General features: G+C 44.7%; 1 protein-coding gene across 4 annotated transcripts in view; it reads right to left on the bottom strand.

The window, feature by feature from the left end:
• LOC139262310 (armadillo-like helical domain-containing protein 4) overlaps window positions 1-21,496 on the bottom strand; it is a 221,193-nt gene that overhangs the window by 149,748 nt on the left and 49,949 nt on the right. For 2 of the 4 annotated variants that reach the window (XM_070877466.1, XM_070877469.1), the window contains exon 1: window positions 11,919-12,006. The exons of the other annotated variants lie outside the window; for them this stretch is intronic. The gene's annotated coding sequence lies outside the window, so the exon portion shown is untranslated. Of the gene's footprint in view, window positions 1-11,918; window positions 12,007-21,496 lie in introns of those variants that run through there. 4 annotated transcript variants of the gene reach the window in all.

Below are 21,496 nucleotides of genomic sequence, written 5' to 3'. Positions count from 1 at the left end.
GCACAAGTGCAAAAGCATGAAGAGAAAGAAAATGCAGAAAGGATTAATAAAAACCAGCAGAGTGTGACAGAAAGAGTGCAAAACAACAAATAAATGGAACAGAATACTCGGGAAAAGGATCAAAAAACAAGAAAAGAGACACAATAAATGGGGAAACAAAGCACTGTGGGGAAATGCAGCAGATGCTGTCTGAAAGTCCATGTACAAGGTACTACACAAAAGACTACTGCATAAGTTTATAGGGTATGGAATTAGGAGAACATAGAAAGAAACATAGGAACAGGAGAAGGCCATTCAGCTGCTCAAACTGTTCAGCCAATTAGATCATGGCTGGTCTGCATCTTAACTCCATCTACCTGCCTTGATTCTGTAACCCTTAATACCCTTGCCTAACAAAAATCTATCAATCTCTGTGTTGAATTTTTCAATTGACCGAGCCTCAACTCTTTTTTTTTGGTGGGGTGGGGGGTTGGGGGGGCGCGGGTGGTGGGGGGGGAAAGAGTTCCAGATTTTCCCTACTCTGCGAAGAAGTACTTTCTGACATCACCTCTGAATGGCCTAGCACTTATTTTAAGTTTATGCTCTCTTGTTCTGGACTCTCTCACCCGAATAAATAATTTATCTTTATCTACTGTATCAAATCCTTTAATCATCTTAAACATCTCAATTAGATCACCCCTTAATCTTCTACACTGAGGAAGTGGTTAAAGCAAATAGTATAGATGCATTTAAGAGGGGGCTAGATAAGCAAATGAAGGAGAAGGGAATTGAGGGTTATGCTGATAGAGTTAGATGAAGAATGACGGGAGTATGATATTATAGCTATTACAGAGACATGGCTAAAAGAGGGGCAGGTTTGGCAGCTCAGCATTCCTGGTTACAGGATCTTCAGACGGGATAGAGGGGGGTAAAAAGGGAGGGGGTGTCGCAGTATTGATTAAAGAAACTATTACAGCTGTGACAAGGGATGATAATAAGAACATAAGAACATAAGAAATAGGAACAGGAGTAGGCCATACGGCCCCTCGAGCCTGCTCCGTCATTCAATAAGATCATGGCTGATCTGATCATGGACTCAGGTCCACATCCCTGCCCGCTCCCCATAACCCCTTATCGTTTAAGAAACTGTCTATTTCTGTCTTAAATGTATTCAATGTCCCAGCTTCCACAGCTCTCTGAGGCAGTGAATTCCACAGATTTACAACCCTCAGAATAAATTTCTCCTCGTCTCTGTTTTAAATGGGCAGCCCCTTATTCTAAGATCATGCCCTCTAGTGCTAGTCTCCTCCATCAGTGGAAACATCCTCTCTGCATCCACCTTGTCAAGCCCCCTCATAATCTTATATGTTTCAATAAGATCACCTCTCATTCTTCTGAATTCCAATTAGTAGAGGCCCAACCTACTCAACCTTTCCTCATAAGTCAACCCCCTCATCCCCGGAATCAACCTAGTGAACCTTCTCTGAACTGCCTCCAAAAAAAGTATATCCTTTCGTAAATATGGAAACCAAAACTGCACGCGGTATTCCAGGTGTGGCCTCACCAAAACTTATATAGCTGTAGCAAGACTTCTCTGCTTTTATACTCCATCCCCTTTGCAATAAAGGCCAAGATACCATTGACCTTCCTGATCACTTGCTGTACCTGCGTACAAGTACTCCCAGGTCCCGCTGTACTGCGGCATTTTGCAATTTTCATTTAAATAATAACTTGCTCTTTGATTTTTTTCTGCCAAAGTGCATGAACTCACACTTTCCAATATTATACTCCATCTGCCAAATTTTTGTCCACTCACTTAGCAGGTCTATATCATTTTTGCAGATTTTTTTGTGTCCTCCTCACACATTGCTTTTTCTCCCATCTTTGTATCAACAAACTTGGTTATGTTATACTCAGTCCCTTCTTCTAAGTCGTTAATATAGATTGTAAATAGTTGGGGTGCCAGCACTGATCCCTGTGGCATCCCACTCGTTACTGGTTGCCAACCAGAGAATGAACTATTTATCCAGATTCTCTGTTCTCTGTTAGTTAGCCAATCCTCTATCCATACTAATATATTACCCTCAGCCCCCTGAACTTTTATCTTGTGCGGTAACCTTTTATGTGGCACCTTATCAAATACCTTCTGGAAGTCCAAATACACCACATCCACTGGTTCTCCTTTATCCGCCCTGTTTGTTACATTATCAATGTATGCATCCATAACATAGAAACATAGAAACATAGAAATTAGGTGCAGGAGCAGGCCATTTGGCCCTTCGAGTCTGCACCGCCATTCAATAAGATCATGGCTGATCAGTCAACCTCAGTACCCCTTTCCTGCTTTCTCTCCATACCCCTTGATCCCTTTGGCCATAAGGGCCATATCTAACTCCCTTTTGAATATATCTAACGAACTGGACTCAACAACTTTCTGCGGCAGAGAATTCCACAGGTTAACCGCTCCCTGAGTGAAGAAGTTTCTCCTCATCTCAGTTCTAAATGGCTTACCCCTTATTCTTAGACTGTGACCCTTGGTTCTGGAACTCCCCAGCAACGAGAACATTCTTCCTGCCTCTAACCTGTCCAATCCAGTCAGAATTTTATGTTTTTATGAGATCCCCTCTCATTCTTCTAAACTCCAGTGGATACAAGCCCAGTTGATCCAGTCTCTCCTCATATCTCAGTCTTGCCATCCCGGGAATCAGTCTGGTGAACCTTCACTGTACTCTCTCAATAGCAAGAACGTCCTTCCTCAGATTAGGAAACCAAAACTAAACATAATATTCTATGTGTGGCCTCACCAAGGCTCTGTACAACCGCAGTAAGACCTCCCTGCTCCAATACTCAAATCCTGTAGCTATGAAGGAAAATATGCCATTTGCCTTCTTCACCGCCTGCTGTAGCTGCATGCCAACCTTCAATGACTGATGTACCATGACACCCAGGTCTCGTTGCCCCTCCCCTTTTCCTAATCTGTCACCATTAAGATAATATTCTGTCTTCCTGTTTTTGCCACCAAAGTGGATAACCTCACATTTATCCACATTTTACTGCATCTGCCATGCATTTGCCCACTCACCTAGCCTATCCAAGTCACCCTGCAGCCTCTTAGCATCCTCCTCACAGCTTACACTGCCACCCAGCTTAGTGTCATCGACTGTGCACAGTATTCCAGGTGTGGTTTCACCAAAGCCCTGTAAATTGTAACTTTCACCCTTTTGTATTCCAGCCCTTTTATGATAAAGGCCAACATTCCATTATTCTTTGTAATTTTTTTGTACCTATCCACCAGCTTTTAGTGATTTCTGTACTTGGACCTAAATTTCTCTGCTCCTCCACAGCTCCTAGCTTCTCGACATTTAGAAAATACTCTGGTCTATCTTTCTTATGTCCTCACACTTTCCCACGTTAATTTGCCCATTCACCTAATCTATCAATGTCCCTTTGCAACTTTCTGCTCCCATCTACAATTATTTACTGTGCCACGTAACTTAATGTTGTCAGCAAACTTAGATATACGGCTCTCTATTCCGTCATCCAAGTCATTTATAGGAAGAGTAGGAAATTGGATTAAAAAATGATCAGAAGTGAGGAAAGAGAGTGTATGCATTAAAGACATTTTCTCAGAGTGGTTGCAAGTGGTGTCTACAGGGTTCTGTCCTAGGACTGTTTCTGTTCACTGTGTACATCAATGATTTGGTTATAGAGCTGGATGGAATCCAAAGTTGTAGATCATACTAAAATAGGAGGTACAGTAAATAATGCTGACGAGCAAAAGGAAGCTGCGAAGTGTACCGATAAGATGGTGGAATGGGTAAAGAAATGGCAAATGGAATTCAATGTGAGGTGCTACATTTTGATTAAAAAAAGTAATAACTATACTTTGAATAGAGAAAGTGAGGTGAAGTGGAAGAGCAGAGCAATTTGGGGCTCAGGTGCACAACACATTTCAAGCTGCACCTCAAGTCAATAAGGCCATAAAAAGCTAATGGAATACTGTGATTTATGACGAAGTATAGATTATAAAAGTCAATGTAATAGTGAACCTATAACAGACCTTAGTAAAGCAACAGTTGGAGCATTGTGCAGTTTTCGGCTCCACACTATAGGAAGGATGTTAAGGTGACAAAGTGCACAGCACAGAATCACTAGGATGCTGCTTGGTATGAGAAAATTCAAATATGAGCACAAACTTCAAAAACTGGGTTTGTTTTCATTAAAACACAGGCTATTATAGGGTCTTTCGAAAGAGCTGTTTAAAATCCTAAAGGATAGGACTGAATCGATTGAAACAGACTGTTTCTAGTAATTGCGGGCTCTAGAACAAAGAGACATAGAGATAAGATCAAATGGAAGAGATTTAAATCAGAGAGCAGGAGAAACTTATTTTTTACATGGAGGGTTGTGAGACTGTGGAGTGCACTTAGAGTTAGGTAGTGAAGCAGAGACCATGATCAGGAATTTCTTTGGAGCTGCTCCCGTTCCACCATTGTAACCTTATCAGAAGTGCAGCCTGTTTAGATCCATAAATACGGTTTCCACAGTTCTGGGTCACCACAGCTTAGGAAGGATATATTGGCCTTGGAGAGAGTGCAGCGTAGGTTTAGCAGCATGATACCCGGACTGCAGGGGTTAAATTACGAGAAGAGATTACACAAACTAAGGTTGTATTCCCTGGAATTTAGAAAGTTAAGGGTGATTTGATCAAAGTTTTCATGATATTAAGGGGAATAGATAAGTAGATAGAGAGAAACTATTTCCGCTGGTTGGGGAGTCTAGGACCAGGGGCATCGTCTAAAAATTAAAGCTAGACCATTCAGGAGTGAAATTAGGAAACAATTCTACACACAAAGGGTGGTAGAAGTTTTGAACTCTCATTACACATTACAACAGTGACTACACTCCAAAAGTACTTCATTGGATGTAAAGCACTTTGAGACGTCTGGTCGTTGTGAAAGGCGCCATATAAATCCAAGTCTTTCTTTTTTTTCTTTCTCTCTTCTGCAAACGGCAATTGATGCTGGATCAATTGTTAATTTTAAATCTGAGATTGATGGCTTTTTGTAAACCAAAGGTATTAAGGGAAATGGGGCAAAACCAAGTATATGGAGTTAGGTCTCGGATCTGCCGTGATTTCACTGAATGGCTGAACCGGCTCGAGGAGCTGAATGGCCTACTCCTTCCTGTTCCTCTGTTCCAGCAAAGTTATAGCAGAGGAGCAGGAGCATAGAATTACATAGAATTTATAACACAGATTCAAGCCATTCAGCTCAACTGGTCTATGCCGGTGTTTATGCTCCACAGGAGCCTCCTCCCACTTTACTTCATCTAACCCTATCTGCACATCCTTCTATTCCTTTTTCCTCATGTACTTACCTAGTAGCCTGGCCCATATCAATATTTCATCATCATCATAGGCAGTCACTCGAATCGAGGATGACTTGCTTCCATGTCAAAAAGTTCACAGGTGTTTCAATGAAGGACTAAAGCTTGAAGAGTGGAAGATGCATGGATTTTTTTAACATGTGGTGGCCGTTGCACACCAGCCACCACACAGGCTTGACAGAGCTAGGTCTTGGTCCAGTGGCAAGGATTAACCAAAACGACTGGAGACCAGCTCTGCTGCATGGACCTAGTGCACACACATATCACAGTGTGGGCTGCCCCATGCTGCCCCTGGGTCCCCTCCTCTTCTGGGCCCTGAACGCACACCTCTCCTGGGCCCCGATCACATCCCTCTACATTCGCTTGCCGTTCCTTCGCCCCGACCTCGCCGCTCCTGCTGTACCTGCCTACGCTCCAATCACCGACCTGGACCTTAATGATGTCCCTTTTCACTGCCGTTGCTCTCCTGCTCCAGCACGTGCTGCTCTCTGGAGTGGTATGTCGCCACGCTGCTCCTTCCGCTCCCCGGCCTGCTCCGATGGTGCCCCGATGAGCGGCAGGAGCATCATGGCGGCCTGGCCCAGCAGGCTGAGCGGCCCCTAGCCTGCGAGCACCATCGGAACAGGCCGGGGAGCGGAAGGATCAATAGTTAAGAATAGGTTAGATAGGTGATTGACAGAAATGGAAATAAAGAGATATGTGAACAAGGCAGGCACATGGGATGGAAGCACTGGTTGTGCCGCAAGGATTTTGTCTGTGTTGTAATTTCTATGTAAATCTATGTAAATAATATAGCATTTATCATGGTAATGAGTACTTTCACAGCTTCACAGAGAGAAAATTTACATGCACCATGTAAACACATAAGTGGGTGATTCTGCAACCCAGTGTGGAATGTAACTCAAAAGGAGGACATATCTGGCAATAGTGGCTGTACACCTGCGATTTCTTGAGATCACCTCCCTCAATCCCCACTCCACATGAGGATTTTGGAAGCAGCCCAGAAATGTTGTAATATTTCACACATACAAGAAAGAAAATAAGAACTTCCCACAATAGCTGGTTATGGTAGAGAGTAGCTGAGCAGAACACAACAAGCATGTCCCAGATATATCCCTACGCAGAGTTAACTACTCTCAGCTACAATTGGCCTCCTTACCAAGGCAAAATTAACCAGGGTTCCTGATCCTGAGCGCTATCCAGCAATCCTTGCTAGGAGTGTGCATGTTGTAGATGTCAACAACTTGTATTTACATAGTGCTCCACACAACAAGAGCATCTCAGATGCTTCACTGGGGAGGGGGGGAAGAGTCAGACACCTAGCAGACAGTAAAAGAATTTGGGAACAGAAGAGGGGAGGGAAGACAGAAAGCTTAAGATATGGTTAAGTAGATATGTTTTTAGAAAAGTTTTGAAAGGAGGTGACAAGGTTGAGTTCCAGAGCACAGAAATGTAATAATTAAAAGGAACAGCCTTCAATGATGGAACAGAGAGGGTGGAGCCAAACAGTCTAGGCTGTACCTTTGATGTATATGTATAGCTAGTGACGATTACCAAAATAGGATGGGCGATGTAAGAGGGACTTGAAAACCAAGGATGAGGATCTTGAAATCAACTAGTTGGGATATAAGGAGCCAGTAAGGTTGGGCAAGGAGGGTTGATAGGTGTGCAAGAGGAAACACAAGTCACAGAGATCTGGATCACCTGTAGCTTGTGAAGGGTGAAGATTGGGATGCTGGGGAGGAAAGAATTGATTAAATCAATCCTCAAGATGATGAAGACATGACAACGGAAGGAGTCACACAGGGACACAAGCAGGCAATGTTCTGTAGATGGAAAGGGTGTTGATTGCAATGAATCAGATTAGGTGCCCAAGGATCGGCTTGTGATCGAACGAACACCGAGAATGTGCACCAATGGACTCAGCCTGAATAGTCAAAACGGTAGACAGAGTTAGTGTCAGGGGTATGGACAGGATATGGCCCAGCTGTGATGCACATGAACAACATGCTGACATGCATCTTTAGGATCACACATGAAAAGTGCCCACTTTGATAAAATATCAGAGGGTGGCCAATGTGTATGGAACTGCACTCTCGATAAGGAAACAATGTCTTCAGGAGAGGAGAAAGGAATGAAGAGAGGTGGGAGAAAAACACACATGTGCTGAAGTTCAGCATATTAATCAAAACTATATTTTTTACAAGAGTGGCACTAATATCACCAACCAGTATCCTCCAAGTAATTTTTTTCTCTAGTTAAGAATGCAATACAAAGAGCATAGTACAATGGTGCTCCAGAATGTTCTGCCACAGAGTAATACAAGACAGGTTTCAGATCACAGTTCCTTACAGGGAAAGTTTTTATCTTATCTAGCTGTCACAGGGAACTGCAGATTTGAAGCTGGGCATTTCTTGTAATAAGTAAGAGAAAGTTGTACAACAGGTTACCCCAGGTTATTCTTGTGCGCTTCCTAACACTCTGCTCAAGTGTGCCATGACAGTGACTGTAGTCTAGAGCAAGCAATTCCGACTGGCCTGTGTGAAGACTGAGAGGCAGCACACAGGCACAAAATGCTAATGTAACAATGGGTTCCACACTGAGATTTCTTCATACTGTAATTTCCTGCTATAATTTGTGTTATCAGGAGACATTGAGTGAAGCAAGGTGCATTTCCACAAAGTTGGAAGTATGATCAGCAAAGCAATCATCATGGTTCACTCTTGTGCTTCTCTTATCATTTGTTTAAAGAGCCGCACTGGCAATAGGTCTCCTTCATTCACTTTCAGATGGCGAATAGTGCGGCTCACAGGAAAGCGTACAAAATATTTTTTTTTTTTAACTACAGAAAGCACAAATGAGAAATGATCATTCGGCCTATAGTCTAGGGTCTGTACAAGTTATTATCTCTCTCTTCTGTCTTGGCACCAAATCTATGTCCTTCTGTTTCTTCTCGAGTCAGTAATCATCCATTTACTTTTTGAATGCTTCAACCAAGATCAGTTTTAACTAGTGCAATTGGATAGCTCTGAACTATACTAACCCTTTAGCACTGCTCTGTGTACTTAAATTGATGCATATTACCTTTCGACTATTGGTGAAATTTTTATTGTTAGAAGAGTTAACGTGGCTTAAAGATAGTGCAGCAAGCTCCCTGGACTCCTTTTAAACTTTAAGCCTAAAATCTGAAAATGTAGCTTCGCAATGGTTGCAATATAACTGCAATTAATGCAAAGCTAAATTAGTGAGGGATTATCTTGATATGGGAAAATAGTGAGATTTCTGTATTATGTTTCCTAATTTTGAAATAGTTCAGAGTTAAAATGGAAACTGTCTTGCCTTATCCATTTTCAAAGTTTGAACTGGGTACTCCTCATTAGCTTGAAGTTCCTGAGCGCATAACCATGTCCTTGACTAAGAAAGCAATAAAGAAAGGAAAGATAGATTATGAAGGTAAACTTGCGCAAAACATAAAAACGGATAGTAAAAGCTTTTACAGATATATAAAACAGAAAAGAGTGACTAAAGTAAATGTTGGTCCATTAGAAGATGAGAAGGGGGGTTTAATAATGGGAAATGTGGAAATGGCTGAGACCTTAAACAATTATTTTGCTTCAGTCTTCACAGTGGAAGACACAGAAACCATGCCAGAAATTGCTGGTCACAGGAATGTGGGAAGAGAGGACCTTGAGACAATCACTATCACTAGGGGGGTAGTGCTGGACAGGCTAATGGGACTCAAGGTAGACAAGTCCCCTGGTCCTGATGAAATGCATCCCAGGGTATTAAAAGAGATGGCGGAAGTTATAGTAGATGCATTCGTTATAATCTACCAAAATTCTCTGGACTCTGGGGAGGTGCCATCGGATTGGAAAGCAGTTCATGTAACGCCTCTGTTTAAAAAAGGGGGCAGACAAAAGGCAGGTAACTATAGGCCGGTTAGTTTAACATCTGTAGTGGGGAAAATGCTTAACGCTATCATTAAGGAAGAAATAGCGGGACATCTAGATAGGAATAGTGCAATCAAGCAGACGCAGCATGGATTCATGAAGGGGAAATCATGTTTGACTAATTTACTGGAATTCTTTGAGGATATAACGAGCATGGTGGATAGAGGTGTACCGATGGATGTGGTGTATTTAGATTTTCATAAGGCATTCGATAAGGTGCCACACAAAAGGTTGCTGCAGAAGATAAAGGTACGCGGAGTCAGAGGAAATGTATTAGCATGGATAGAGAATTGGCAGGCTAACAGAAAGCAGAGAGTCGGGATAAATGGGTCCTTTCCGGGTTGGAAATCGGTGGTTAGTGGTGTGCCACAGGGATCGGTGCTGGGACCACAACTGTTTACAATATACATAGATGACCTGGAAGAGGGGACAGAGTGTAGTGTAACAAAATTTGCAGATGACACAAAGATTAGTGGGAAAGCGGGTTGTGTAGAGGACACAGAGAGGCTGCAAAGAGATTTAGATAGGTTAAGCGAATGGGCTAAGGTTTGGCAGATGGAATACAATGTCAGAAAGTGTGAAGTCATCCACCTTGGGGAAAAAAAACAGTAAAAGGGAATATTATTTGAATGGGGAGAAATTACAACATGCTGCGGTGCAGAGGGACCTGGGGGTCCTTGTGCATGAATCCCAAAAAGTTAGTTTGCAGGTGCAACAGGTAATCAGGAAGGCGAATGGAATGTTGGCCTTCATTGCGAGAGGGATGGAGTACAAAAGCAGGGAGGTCCTTCTGCAACTGTATAGGGTATTGGTGAGGCCGCACCTGGAGTACTGCATGCAGTTTTGGTCACCTTACTTAAGGAAGGATAAACTAGCTTTGGAGGGGGTACAGAGACGATTCATTAGGCTGATTCCGGAGATGAGTGGGTTACCTTATGATGATAGATTGAGTAGACTGGGTCTTTACTCGTTGGAGTTCAGAAGGATGAGGGGTGATCTTATAGAAACATTTAAAATAATGAAAGGGATAGACAAGATCGAGGCAGAGAGGTTGTTTCCAATGGTCGGGGAGACTAGAACTAGGGGGCACAGCCTCAAAATACGGGGGAGCCAATTTAAAATTGAGTTGAGAAGGAATTTCTTCTCCCAGAGGGTTGTGAATCTGTGGAATTCTCTGCCCAAGGAAGCAGTTGAGGTTAGCTCATTGAATGTATTCAAGTCACAGATAGATAGATGTTTAACCAATAAGGGAATTAAGGGTTATGGGGAGCGGGCGGGTAAGTGGAGCTGAGTCCACGGCCAGATCAGCCATGATCTTGTTGAATGGCGGAGCAGGCTCGAGGGACTAGATGGCCTACTCCTGTTCCTAATTCTTATGTTCTTATGTTTCTTATGTCCGTTAGTTCTTTTATCAAAGTTACTCACTAAGAACATTCCCACATCCACCCCACCAATTTCTTGCATCACAAAAAATAGCGTGTGGCCACTCATTAAACTAACAATAATTCATGAGTGTCTGAATGAAACAGAAAATTAAGAAATTATTAATAATGTTTTAAAACTTGCTAACATTCCTGGACATCTGAATTAAAATAGAATGTGATATTCATGACTGTTATGAAAATATCTGAATAACTGTTTGGTATTGCAAGTACCATCAACCACCGATGTCCCTTTTAAACATAGGCTGTGTTTGACAGGGGGTCAACTCTCCCATGAAAGCTGCCAAGAGTTGCATCATTTATAGCTGGAAGAGAAAATCAGAGCAATAAAACAAATTGTAAGGGAGTCTCAACATCTAAGAAACAAATTGACTGAATTAAATGCGAAATTATAATTATCTGTTGAGAGAAAAATGCAATTGAAAAAAAAATCAATCAACATTCAAAAATATCAGTGAATTGTGGAACTTGCCTGATTATTCTTTTGTTTATAGTGTAAAATAAAAAAGAGGAAGTTTCTATTTTAAATATTCAGTTCCTCAATCATTTAACACGATACAATTCAGGAGGGGTGGGAGCGAGGGGAAGGGAAGGAAATGTAATCCACTGAAATATTACCTCGGCCTGCAGTAGTTAGGACATTTCCTAGGGTTACATGTTCTTTGTGTGCTATTCCATTTGACACATGTATCAGGGCCAGCAGGAAAATGTTAGTGGTAAACATGGCACACAGCATGTAATACACACATATACATGAACACTGCACGCATCTGAACACAAAGGGCACAGGTAAACGCATCGGGATTTTGAAACTATATGTTTAACCCAATTACAAATACGACAGAAAGCTGAAATCCGCCGTACTTATATTCTTGGAGGGGAAGGAAACGCCAGTCTTGCATTTCATTCAGAATTTGCAGCTTTTCTGTCAGTGACAATAATCTTCGCACTCTTCCATTAAACACGGGAATACTGTTGCCTCTTGTTTAGGTAGGTCGGGAATACAAGCGCTGAATACGACCTTTCTATTCTTGCAGAAACAATCATCAACCGAATCTATGCAGCTAACGGGGTTTATTTTTTTAATTCATTCGTTACGTGCAATGTAGCCGCATCCAAGGAGACATGCACCGGTGTAATAAACCAACCCGACACTTACCTGTTTCCAGAAAGGACTCGTCCAATCTCACTTACATTCTTTATTTTACTGAAAATCCTTTCAGATGCTTCAATATATTTTTGTCGTCGTTGTGGTGCGCTGCTAATATTGCTAATTCTCAGCCCTCGTCATCGGATCGGCTCTTCTCCGTGCGTTTGGGTCGAGCAGTGCACGCCTAGTCCCAGGATCCGCAACCAGCCGAGAAGCGCTCTGCCAACCTCGCCTCTTCATTAACACTAAGGACGTGCAAATACTTCAACATTAACAATAAATGACAGTAAATAGTTCCGTCATCGGGAAGTAATCATTCGCCCAAAAACTCGATGATATCAACATCGCTTAAATTATACATAATTGTGATTCATTTGAACAATTACTTTATTTAAAAAAGGTCTACCCTTGTAATTTGATGTCAGGCTATGGAATTTCCGCGGGGATTTTCCGATTCGCCGTGACTTCAGCGGAACCTCCAAAGAAACGGCGTAAACGGCGAGAGATCGCGGAAATTACTGGCGATGCATATAACCTTATTCCAGCTAGCTAGCTATAAATGACAAGGCAGTAATTTCATTAAACAAGCATTGTGAACTCCTGCCTCTCGTGATTTTATAACTGCTCAGAGGTAACTTCCCTATATTAAAGTGGGGAAAGTCAGAATCTGGGCCATTTGACCAACCTGGCTCATCCTTCCACAGAAACCTTGGAATCAATCATCCTGCACTACCTCCCTTCCCACCTCAACATAACCCAGCACAGGTGCTTTGCAACTGAAGTGAAAAATGGATCTCCTCCCCTCTTCCTGGTTTTCTTGCCCAGAGAAGTGGGCGTGCGGGGGGCAACAGTCAGGAAAATTAGATCTACAGTGCCAAAACGTCTCTTGAATAACTCCAGAGTTTTTTCTCTATTATCCTACACGGAAGGTCACGAGGTATTAACCACTCTCTGGGGCTAATTTCAATTTTTATCGCCAGGCAAAAAATGTGTGCTTTGGAATTGGCCGCCTGTTTTACACGCTGCCCGATTTTTATTTCTCATAACTTCTGTGATGTATTGCAGCCATACTCTGTACCATGCATTGTACATGTAATAGCCAACAGATGGGGAAAGCTCGGGAGGCACACATTACTGCACCTCGTGCTGCCTCCCTATATAAAGCAGGCTCCCCCTGCAGTGCTCCTTTTGGAGTTTACATTAAACCTAAAGGTCACAAGGTGATCAGCTCCAGCATGGACCACGTGTGATTTATTATAGTGATAAGCATACGTATCAACTGGCGACGAGAATAGGATACTAACACGAAGTCATGGCCACCATTGACTACATCGAGCGATATTGCGTCGGGGAAGACTGGGATGATTTCATTGGCCAGCTGGATCAATGATTTGTCGCAAAAGACTTAGAGGGAGCTGCGAATGCCAGCAAACGCAGGGCCGTCCTCCTCACGGTCTGCGGATCACTGACATACGCACTGACGAAACCCGCTGAGAAAAGTTACGAAGAACTGTGCGAGCTAGTTCGAAATCACCAAAAGCCGAAACGCAGAGCGCTCATGGCGAGGTACCATTTCTACACCCACCGGCGCGGAGTAGGCCAAGACGTGACAACATTCATTGCTGAGCTAAGGCGTCTTGCTGGGCCATGCAAATTCGGGACAGTTCTTGAAGAAATGTTAAGAGACTTCTTTGTTTTGGGAATTGGGCACGAAGGGATTTTCTGCAAATTGCTAGCGGAGGAAGACTTGGACCTAGCCAAAGCCACCCTAATTGCTCAGGCATACATGGCTAGAGAGGAAGAAATAAAGCTACTCTACTCACAACTTCGGAATCACCCGGGGGCAAACACCGTGAATAAGCTAAATTCGTCGGCAGACAGGAGAAGTGCCCCCAGCTGGGCTAATGCGACCTCTGCTCGACCTGAGATGACTCACTCACCACAACAATGGACTAATGCGAAGTGTTCAGTACCTGTGAATGCAAGTCCATCAGCAAGCTGTTGGCGCTGTGGAGGGGCTCATCGAGCAAACCAGTGCAGGTTCAAACAATATGTCTGCAAGAATTGCTCAATGATGGGGAACCTCAACGAATGTGTAAACATGCTGCAACTCGATACGTAGCGGAGGATTGGAGGTCAAGCGTAGATCCTGAGGATCGCACATAGATGACTGAGAAGGAAGTGGTACATGGGGTGCACATGCATGAAGTGCACACCTTTACCAACAAGACTCCCCCGATTATGATGAACGGTAAACTGAATGGCATACCGGTACCGATGGAACTGAACACGGGTGCAAGCCAATCGATCATGAGTCAGAAGGCCTTCGAGATGTTATGGGCAAACAAGGCACACAGGCCCAAGCTGAGTCCGATCGACGCGAAACTGCGCACCTACACTAAAGAGATTATCCCGGTCCTCGGAAGTGCAATGGTTTAGGAGCTGTATGATGGTTCTGTGCATAAATTACCACTATGGATTGTTCCCAGTATCGGGCCCACGCTGCTTGGCAGAAGCTGGCTACGGAATTTTATCTGGAAATGGGGCGATGTAAAAGCATTATCGTCGGTTGGAGAAAGCCACATGTGCGCAGGCCTTAGACAAGTTTCCGTCACTGTTCCAGCCTGGCATCGGCAGCTTCACAGGGGCCAAGGTGACAATTCACCTCAGCCCAGACGTGAGACCCGTTCACTACAAGGCCAGAGCAGTCCCTTACATGATGCGGGAGAAAGCAGAAGTCGAGCTAGATCGGCTTCAGCGCGAAGACATCATATCGCCAGTGGAATTTAATGACTGTGCCTGTCCCATTGTCCCCGTTCTTAAAAGTGATGGGACAATTAGAATCTGTGGAGATTATAAAGTAACCATGAACCGAATATTGTTATAGGACCAGTACCCGCTACTCAAGGCGGAGGATTTGTTCGCAACCCTGTCAGGCGGAAAGCAGTTTTCGAAACTGGACCTCACCTTGGCGTACATGACTCAGGAGCTGGAGGAATCGTCCAAGAAGCTGACATGCATAAACACACACAAGGGTCTGTTCGTATACAACCGGTGCCCCTTCGGGATCTGTTCAGCGGCTGTGATCTTCCAATGAAACATGGAGAGCCTGCTGAAATCTGTCCTGGGAACAGTCGTCTTCCAAGATGACATCTTGATCACTGGACATGATACCAAGGAACATCTCCATAACCTGGAAGAGGTGCTACGCTGACTAAATCGAGTAGGTTTAAGGTTGAAATGAACCAAATGCGTCTTCTTGGCACCAGAGATGGAATTCCTGGCAAGGAGAATCGCAGCAGATGGCATCAGACCCTCAGACTCCAAGATGGAGGTGAGCCAGAAGGCCCCGAGAACTCGCAACATGACAGAGCTGTGCTCGTTCCTAGGACTACTGAACTACTTTGATAACTTTCTGCCTGAGCTGAGCACGTTGTTTGAACCATTAAATGTACTGCTCCATAAGGGTGATGACTGGGTCTGTGGTAAAAACCAAGAAACTGCCTTTGAGAAGGCCAGAAACTTATTGTGCTCAAACAAACTATGGCGCTGTATGATCCCTGTAGGCATCTTGTTTTAGCGTGCGATGCATCATCCTACGGGATCGGGTGTGTGCTTCAGCAAGCGAATGTGTCGGGTAAGCTCCAACCTGTAGCGTATGCGTCCTGCAGCCTTTCCAAAGCCAAAAGGGGGTACAGCATGGTCGAAAAGGAGGCCCTAGCTTGAGTGTACGCAGTAAAAAAGATGTACCATTAACTATTTGGCCGGCAGTTCGAACTAGAAACCGGCCACAAGCCGCTCACATCGTTATTCTCTGAGAGCAAAGGCATTAATACCAACGCCTCAGCTCGCATTCAGAGGTGGGCATTAATGGTGTCCACTTACGACTACACAATCCGCCACAGACCAGGCACCGATAACTGCGCAGGTGCGCTCAGCCGGCTCCCGCTCGCCACCACCGAGGGCGAAGGATCATCCGTCACGGCGTGCCAGATAAGAATCTGGACCAGCCAACACTCACTGCTGTCCCAGGTGAAAAACTGTATATTAAGTGGAAACTAGGCAACCACGTATGGAGAGATGCATGGCGATTTTAAGCCGTTTCACCGGCACAAGGATGAGTTATCCGTCCAGGCCAATTGCATTTTGTGGGGAAATCGCATAGTCCTGCCCAAGAAGGGCAGAGATTTGTTTGTCAAGGACCTCCATAGCACACACCCTGGCATCGTACTGATGAAAGCCATTGCGAGATCACACATGTGGTGGCCCGGCATCGACGAAGACTTAGAGTCGTGCGTACACCGGTGCAACACGTGCACGCAACTCAGCAACGCACCCAGGAAAGTCCCCCTGAGCCTGTGGTCCTGGCCCTCCAAACTCTGGTCCTGTATCCACGTAGATTACGTGGGTCCCTTTCTAGGAAAAATTTTCCTAGTTGTAATTGATGCTTATTCGAAATGGATCGAATGTGTTATAATGTCGTCCAGCACATCCACCGCCACAATAGAGAGCCTTCGGACAATGATCGCCACCCATGGCCAGTCCGACGTCCTTGTTAGTGACAATGGACTATGCTTTACAAGTTCCGAATTTCGTGAATTTATGTACTGTAACAGCATAAAGCATGTCAGGTCGGCCCCGTTCAAACCAGCCTCCAATTGCCAAGCTGAATGGGCAGTATAAATCATAAAGCAGGGCATGCAGTGAGTGACGGAAGGCCCCTTGCAGACACGTCTGTCTCGCGTGCTGCTTGCATATCGGACGAGGCCCCACTCACTCACAGGAGTTCCGTCCGCCGAACTCCTCATGAAGAGGTCCCTCAAAACAAGGTTGTCCCTCGTTCACCCAGTTTTAAGTGAGATTGTCGAAAACCGGCGTCTTAAGCAATGTACATATCATGACTGCAACTCTGTAACACGTTATATCACTGTCGATGACCCTGTGTTCGTGCTGAACTTTGGTACGGGCCCCAAGTGGCTCGCAGGTACTGTCGTAGCCGAAGAGGGGAGTAGCGTATTCGTGGTAAGACTCACTAATGGCTAAACCTGCAAGAAGCACATCGATCAAACCAAATTGAGGTTCACCGATGATCCAGAACCGCTGGATGACTACAGTGACATCAATTTCCAACCACAAGTAACAGAACCAGCAGTTCACCAAGAAACAGAACCCGTTGCACCGGACAGTCCAACCAGAGCCGCAGCAATGCAAGGCAGCAACACTCCGGTCAGGCAGCCCACACCCAGCGTCCAACTCAGATGCTCAACCAGAGAGCGCAGACCCCTGGTCAGGCTTGACCTGCAAACCGCATCGAAGACTTGGGGGGAAGTGTTGTGATGTATTTGCAGCCATGCTATGTACCATGCATTGTACCATGTAATTACATGTAATAGCCAACAGATGGGGAAAGCCCGGGAGGCACACATTACTGCGTGCTGCCTCCCTATATAAAGCAGGCTGCCCCTGCAGTGCTCATTTTTGGAGTTTACATTAAACCTAAAGGTCACAAGGCGATCAGCTCCAGCATGGGCCATGTGTGATTTATATAAGAACATAAGAAATGGGAGCAAGAGTAGGCATACAGCGGGACCTGGGGGTACTTGTGCATGAAACGCAAAATACAGCAAGTGATCAGGAAGGCCAATGGTATCTTGGCCTTTATTGCAAAGGGGATGGAGTATAAAAGTAGGGAAGTCTTGCTCCAGCTACATAAAGATATTGGTGAGGCCACATCTAGAATACTGGTTTCCATATTTACAAAAGGATATACTTGCTTTGGAGGCAGTTCAGAGAAGGTTCATTAGGTTGATTCCGGGGATGAGGGGGTTGACTTATGAGAAAAGGTTGAGTAGATTGGGCCTATACTCATTGGAATTCAGAAGAATGAGAGGTGATCTTATCGAAACGTATAAGATTATGAGGGTGCTTGACAAGGTCGATGCAGAGAGGATGATTCCACTGATGGGGGAGACTAGAACTAGAGGGCATGATCTTAGAATAAGGGGCTGCCCATTTAAAATAGAGATGAGGAGAAATTTCTTCTCTCAGAGGGTTGTAAATCTGCGGAATTCGCTGCCTCAGGGAGCTGTGGAAGCTGGGACATTGAATAAATTTAAGACAGAAATAGACAATTTCTTAAAAGATAAGGGGATTTGGGGTTATTGGGAGCGGGTGAGGAAGTGGAGCTGAGTTCATGATCAGATCAGCCATGATCTTATTGAATAGCGGAGCAGGCTAGAGGGGCCGTATGGCCTACTCCTGCTCCTATTTCTTATGTTCTTATGTTCTTACATAGTCCCGCAACCCTGCTCCATCATTCAATAAGATCATGGCTGATCTGTTATCTTAACTCTACTTTTGCAACTTGTCCCCATATCCCTTGATTGCTTTAGTGTCCAAAAATCTATTGATTTCTGTCTTGAATATGTTCAATCACTAAGCACCACAGCCCTCTGGGATAGAGAATTCCAAAGAATCATGAGTGAAGAAATTCCTCCTACATCGGTCCTAATTTTTAAAAATGTATTCGTTCCTGGGATGTGGGCATCGCTGGCAAGGCCAGCATTTATTGCCCATCCCTAATTACCCATGAGAAGGTGATGAGCTGCCTTCTTGAACTGTTGCAGTTTTTGTGGTGAAACATAGAAACATAGAAAATAGGTGCAGGAGTAGGCCATTCGGCCCTTCTAGCCTGCACCGCCATTCAATGAGTTCATGGCTGAACATGCAACTTCAGTACCCCATTCCTGCTTTCTCGCCATACCCCTTGATCCCCCTAGTAGTAAGGACTTCATCTAACTCCTTTTTGAATATATTTAGTGAATTGGCCTCAACAACTTTCTGTGGTAGAGAATTCCACAGGTTCACCACTCTCTGGGTGAAGAAGTTTCTCCTCATCTCGGTCCTAAATGGCTTACCCTTTATCCTTAGACTGTGACCCCTGGTCCTGGACTTCCCCAACATTGGGAACATTCTTCCTGCATCTAACCTGTCTGAACCCATCAGAATTTTAAACGTTTCTATGAGGTCCCCTCTCATTCTTCTGAACTCCAGTGAATACAAGCCCAGTTGATCCAGACTTTCTTGATAGGTCAGTCCCGCCATCCCGGGAATCTGTCTGGTGAACCTTCGCTGCACTCCCTCAATAGCAAGAATGTCCTTCCTCAAGTTAGGAGACCAAAACTGTACACAATACTCCAGGTGTGGCCTCACCAAGGCCCTGTACAACTATAGCAACACCTCCCTGCCCCTGTACTCAAATCCCCTCGCTGTGAAGGCCAACATGCCATTTGCTTTCTTAACCGCCTGCTGTACCTGCATGCCAACCTTCAATGACTGATGTACCATGGCACCCAGGTCTCGTTGCACCTCCCCTTTTCCTAATCTGTCACCATTCAGATAATAGTCTGTCTCTCTGTTTTTACCACCAAAGTGGATAACCTCACATTTATCCACATTATACTTCATCTGCCATGCATTTGCCCACTCACCTAACCTATCCAAGTCGCTCTGCAGCCTCATAGCATCCCCCTCGCAGCTCACACTGCCACCCAACTTAGTGTCATCCGCAAATTTGGAGATACTACATTTAATCACCTCGTCTAAATCATTAATGTACAGTGTAAACAGCTGGGGCCCCAGCACAGAACCTTGCGGTACCCCACTAGTCACTGCCTGCCATTCTGAAAAGTACCCATTTACTCCTACTCTTTGCTTCCTGTCTGACAACCAGTTCTCAATCCATGTCAGCACACTACCCCCAATCCCATGTGCTTTAACTTTGCACATTAATCTCTTATGTGGGACCTTGTCAAAAGCCTTCTGAAAGTCCAAATATACCACGTCAACTGGTTCTCCCTTGTCCACTCTACTGGAAACATCCTCAAAAAATTCCAGAAGATTTGTCAAGCATGATTTCCCTTTCACAAATCCATGCTGACTTGGACCTATCATGTCACCTCTTTCCAAATGCGCTGCTATGACATCATTAATAATTGATTCCATCATTTTACCCACTACTGAGGTCAGGCTGACCGGTCTATAATTCCCTGTTTTCTCTCTCCCTCCTTTTTTAAAAAGTGGGGTTACATTGGCTACCCTCCACTCGATAGGAACTGATCCAGAGTCAATGGAATTATACTTCATCTGCCATGCATTTGCCCACTCACCTAACCTATCCAAGTCACTCTGCAGCCTCATAGCATCCTCCTCGCAGCTCACGCAGTACTTCCACAGTGCTGTTAGGGAAGGAGTTCCAAGACTTGGACCCAGCAACAATAAACAAACGGCGGTGGCAATACATTTCCAAGTCAGGAAGGTGTGTAACTTGGAGGATAACTAGCAGGTGATGGTGTTCCCATGTGTTTGCTGCCCTTGTACTTTTAAGTGGTAGATGTCGCGACTTTGGGAGGTGCCACCAAAGAAGCCTTGGCAAGTTGCTGCAGTTCATCTTGTAGATGGTGCACACTTCAGCCACGGTGCGCCGGTAGTGCAGGGACTGAATGTTTAAGGTGGTGGATGGGGTGTCAATCAAGTGGGCTGCTTTGTCCTGGATGATGTCAAACTCCTTGAGTGCTGTTGGAGCTGCATTTACCCAGGCAAGTGGAGAGTATTCCATCACACTCCTGACTTGTGCCTTGTAGAAGATGGAAAGGTTTTGGGGAGTCAGGAGGTGCGACACTTGCCGCAGAATACCCAGCCTCTGAACTACTCTTGTAGCCACAGTTTTTTTTATGTGGCTGGTCCAGTTAAGTTTCTGGTCAATGGTGACCCCCAGGATGTTGCTGGTGGGGGATTCTGCAATGGTAATGCCGCTGAATGGCAACATGTGGTGGTTAGACTCTCACTTGTTGGAGATAGTCATTGCCTGACACTTGTGTGGTGCGAATGTTACTTGCCACCTATCAGCCGAAGCCTGAATGTCATCCAGGTCTTGCTGCATTCGGGCACAGACTGCTTCATTATCCAAGGAATTGCAAATCAAACTGAATACTGTGCAATCATCAGCGAAAATCCATACTTCTGACCTTATGATGGAGATAAGGTCATGATGAAGTAGCTGAAAGTAGTTGGGCCTAGGACACTGCCTGAGGAACTCCTGCAGCGATGTCCTGGGGCTGAGATGATTCACCTCCAACAACCTCAACCATCTTCCTTTGTGCTAGGGTTGACTCCAGCCAGTGAAGTTTTCTTCCTGATTCCCATTGACTTCAATTTCACTAGGGCTCCTTGATGCCACATGGTCAAATGCTGCCTTGATGTCAAGGGCAATCACTCTCATCTCACCGCTGGAATTCAACTCTTTTGTTCATGATTGGACCAAGGCTGTAATGAGGTCTGAAGCTGAGTGGTCCTGGCAGAACCCAAAGTGAGCATCGGTGAGCAGGTTATTGGTGAGTAAGTGCCGTTTGATAGCACTGTTGATGCCACCTTCCATCACTTTGCTGATGATTGACAGTAGACTGATGGAGCAGTAATTGGCAGGATTGAATTTGTCCTGCTTTTTGTGGACAGGGCATACCTCGGCAGTTTTGCACATTGTTGGGTAGATGCCAGTGTTGTAGCTGTATTGGAACAGCGTGGCTAGA

This window comes from Pristiophorus japonicus, chromosome 4 (assembly GCF_044704955.1).
Source record: "Pristiophorus japonicus isolate sPriJap1 chromosome 4, sPriJap1.hap1, whole genome shotgun sequence".
In the NCBI taxonomy this organism is placed as follows: domain Eukaryota; kingdom Metazoa; phylum Chordata; class Chondrichthyes; family Pristiophoridae; genus Pristiophorus; species Pristiophorus japonicus.
This window is presented reverse-complemented; position numbering and strand designations above follow the sequence as displayed.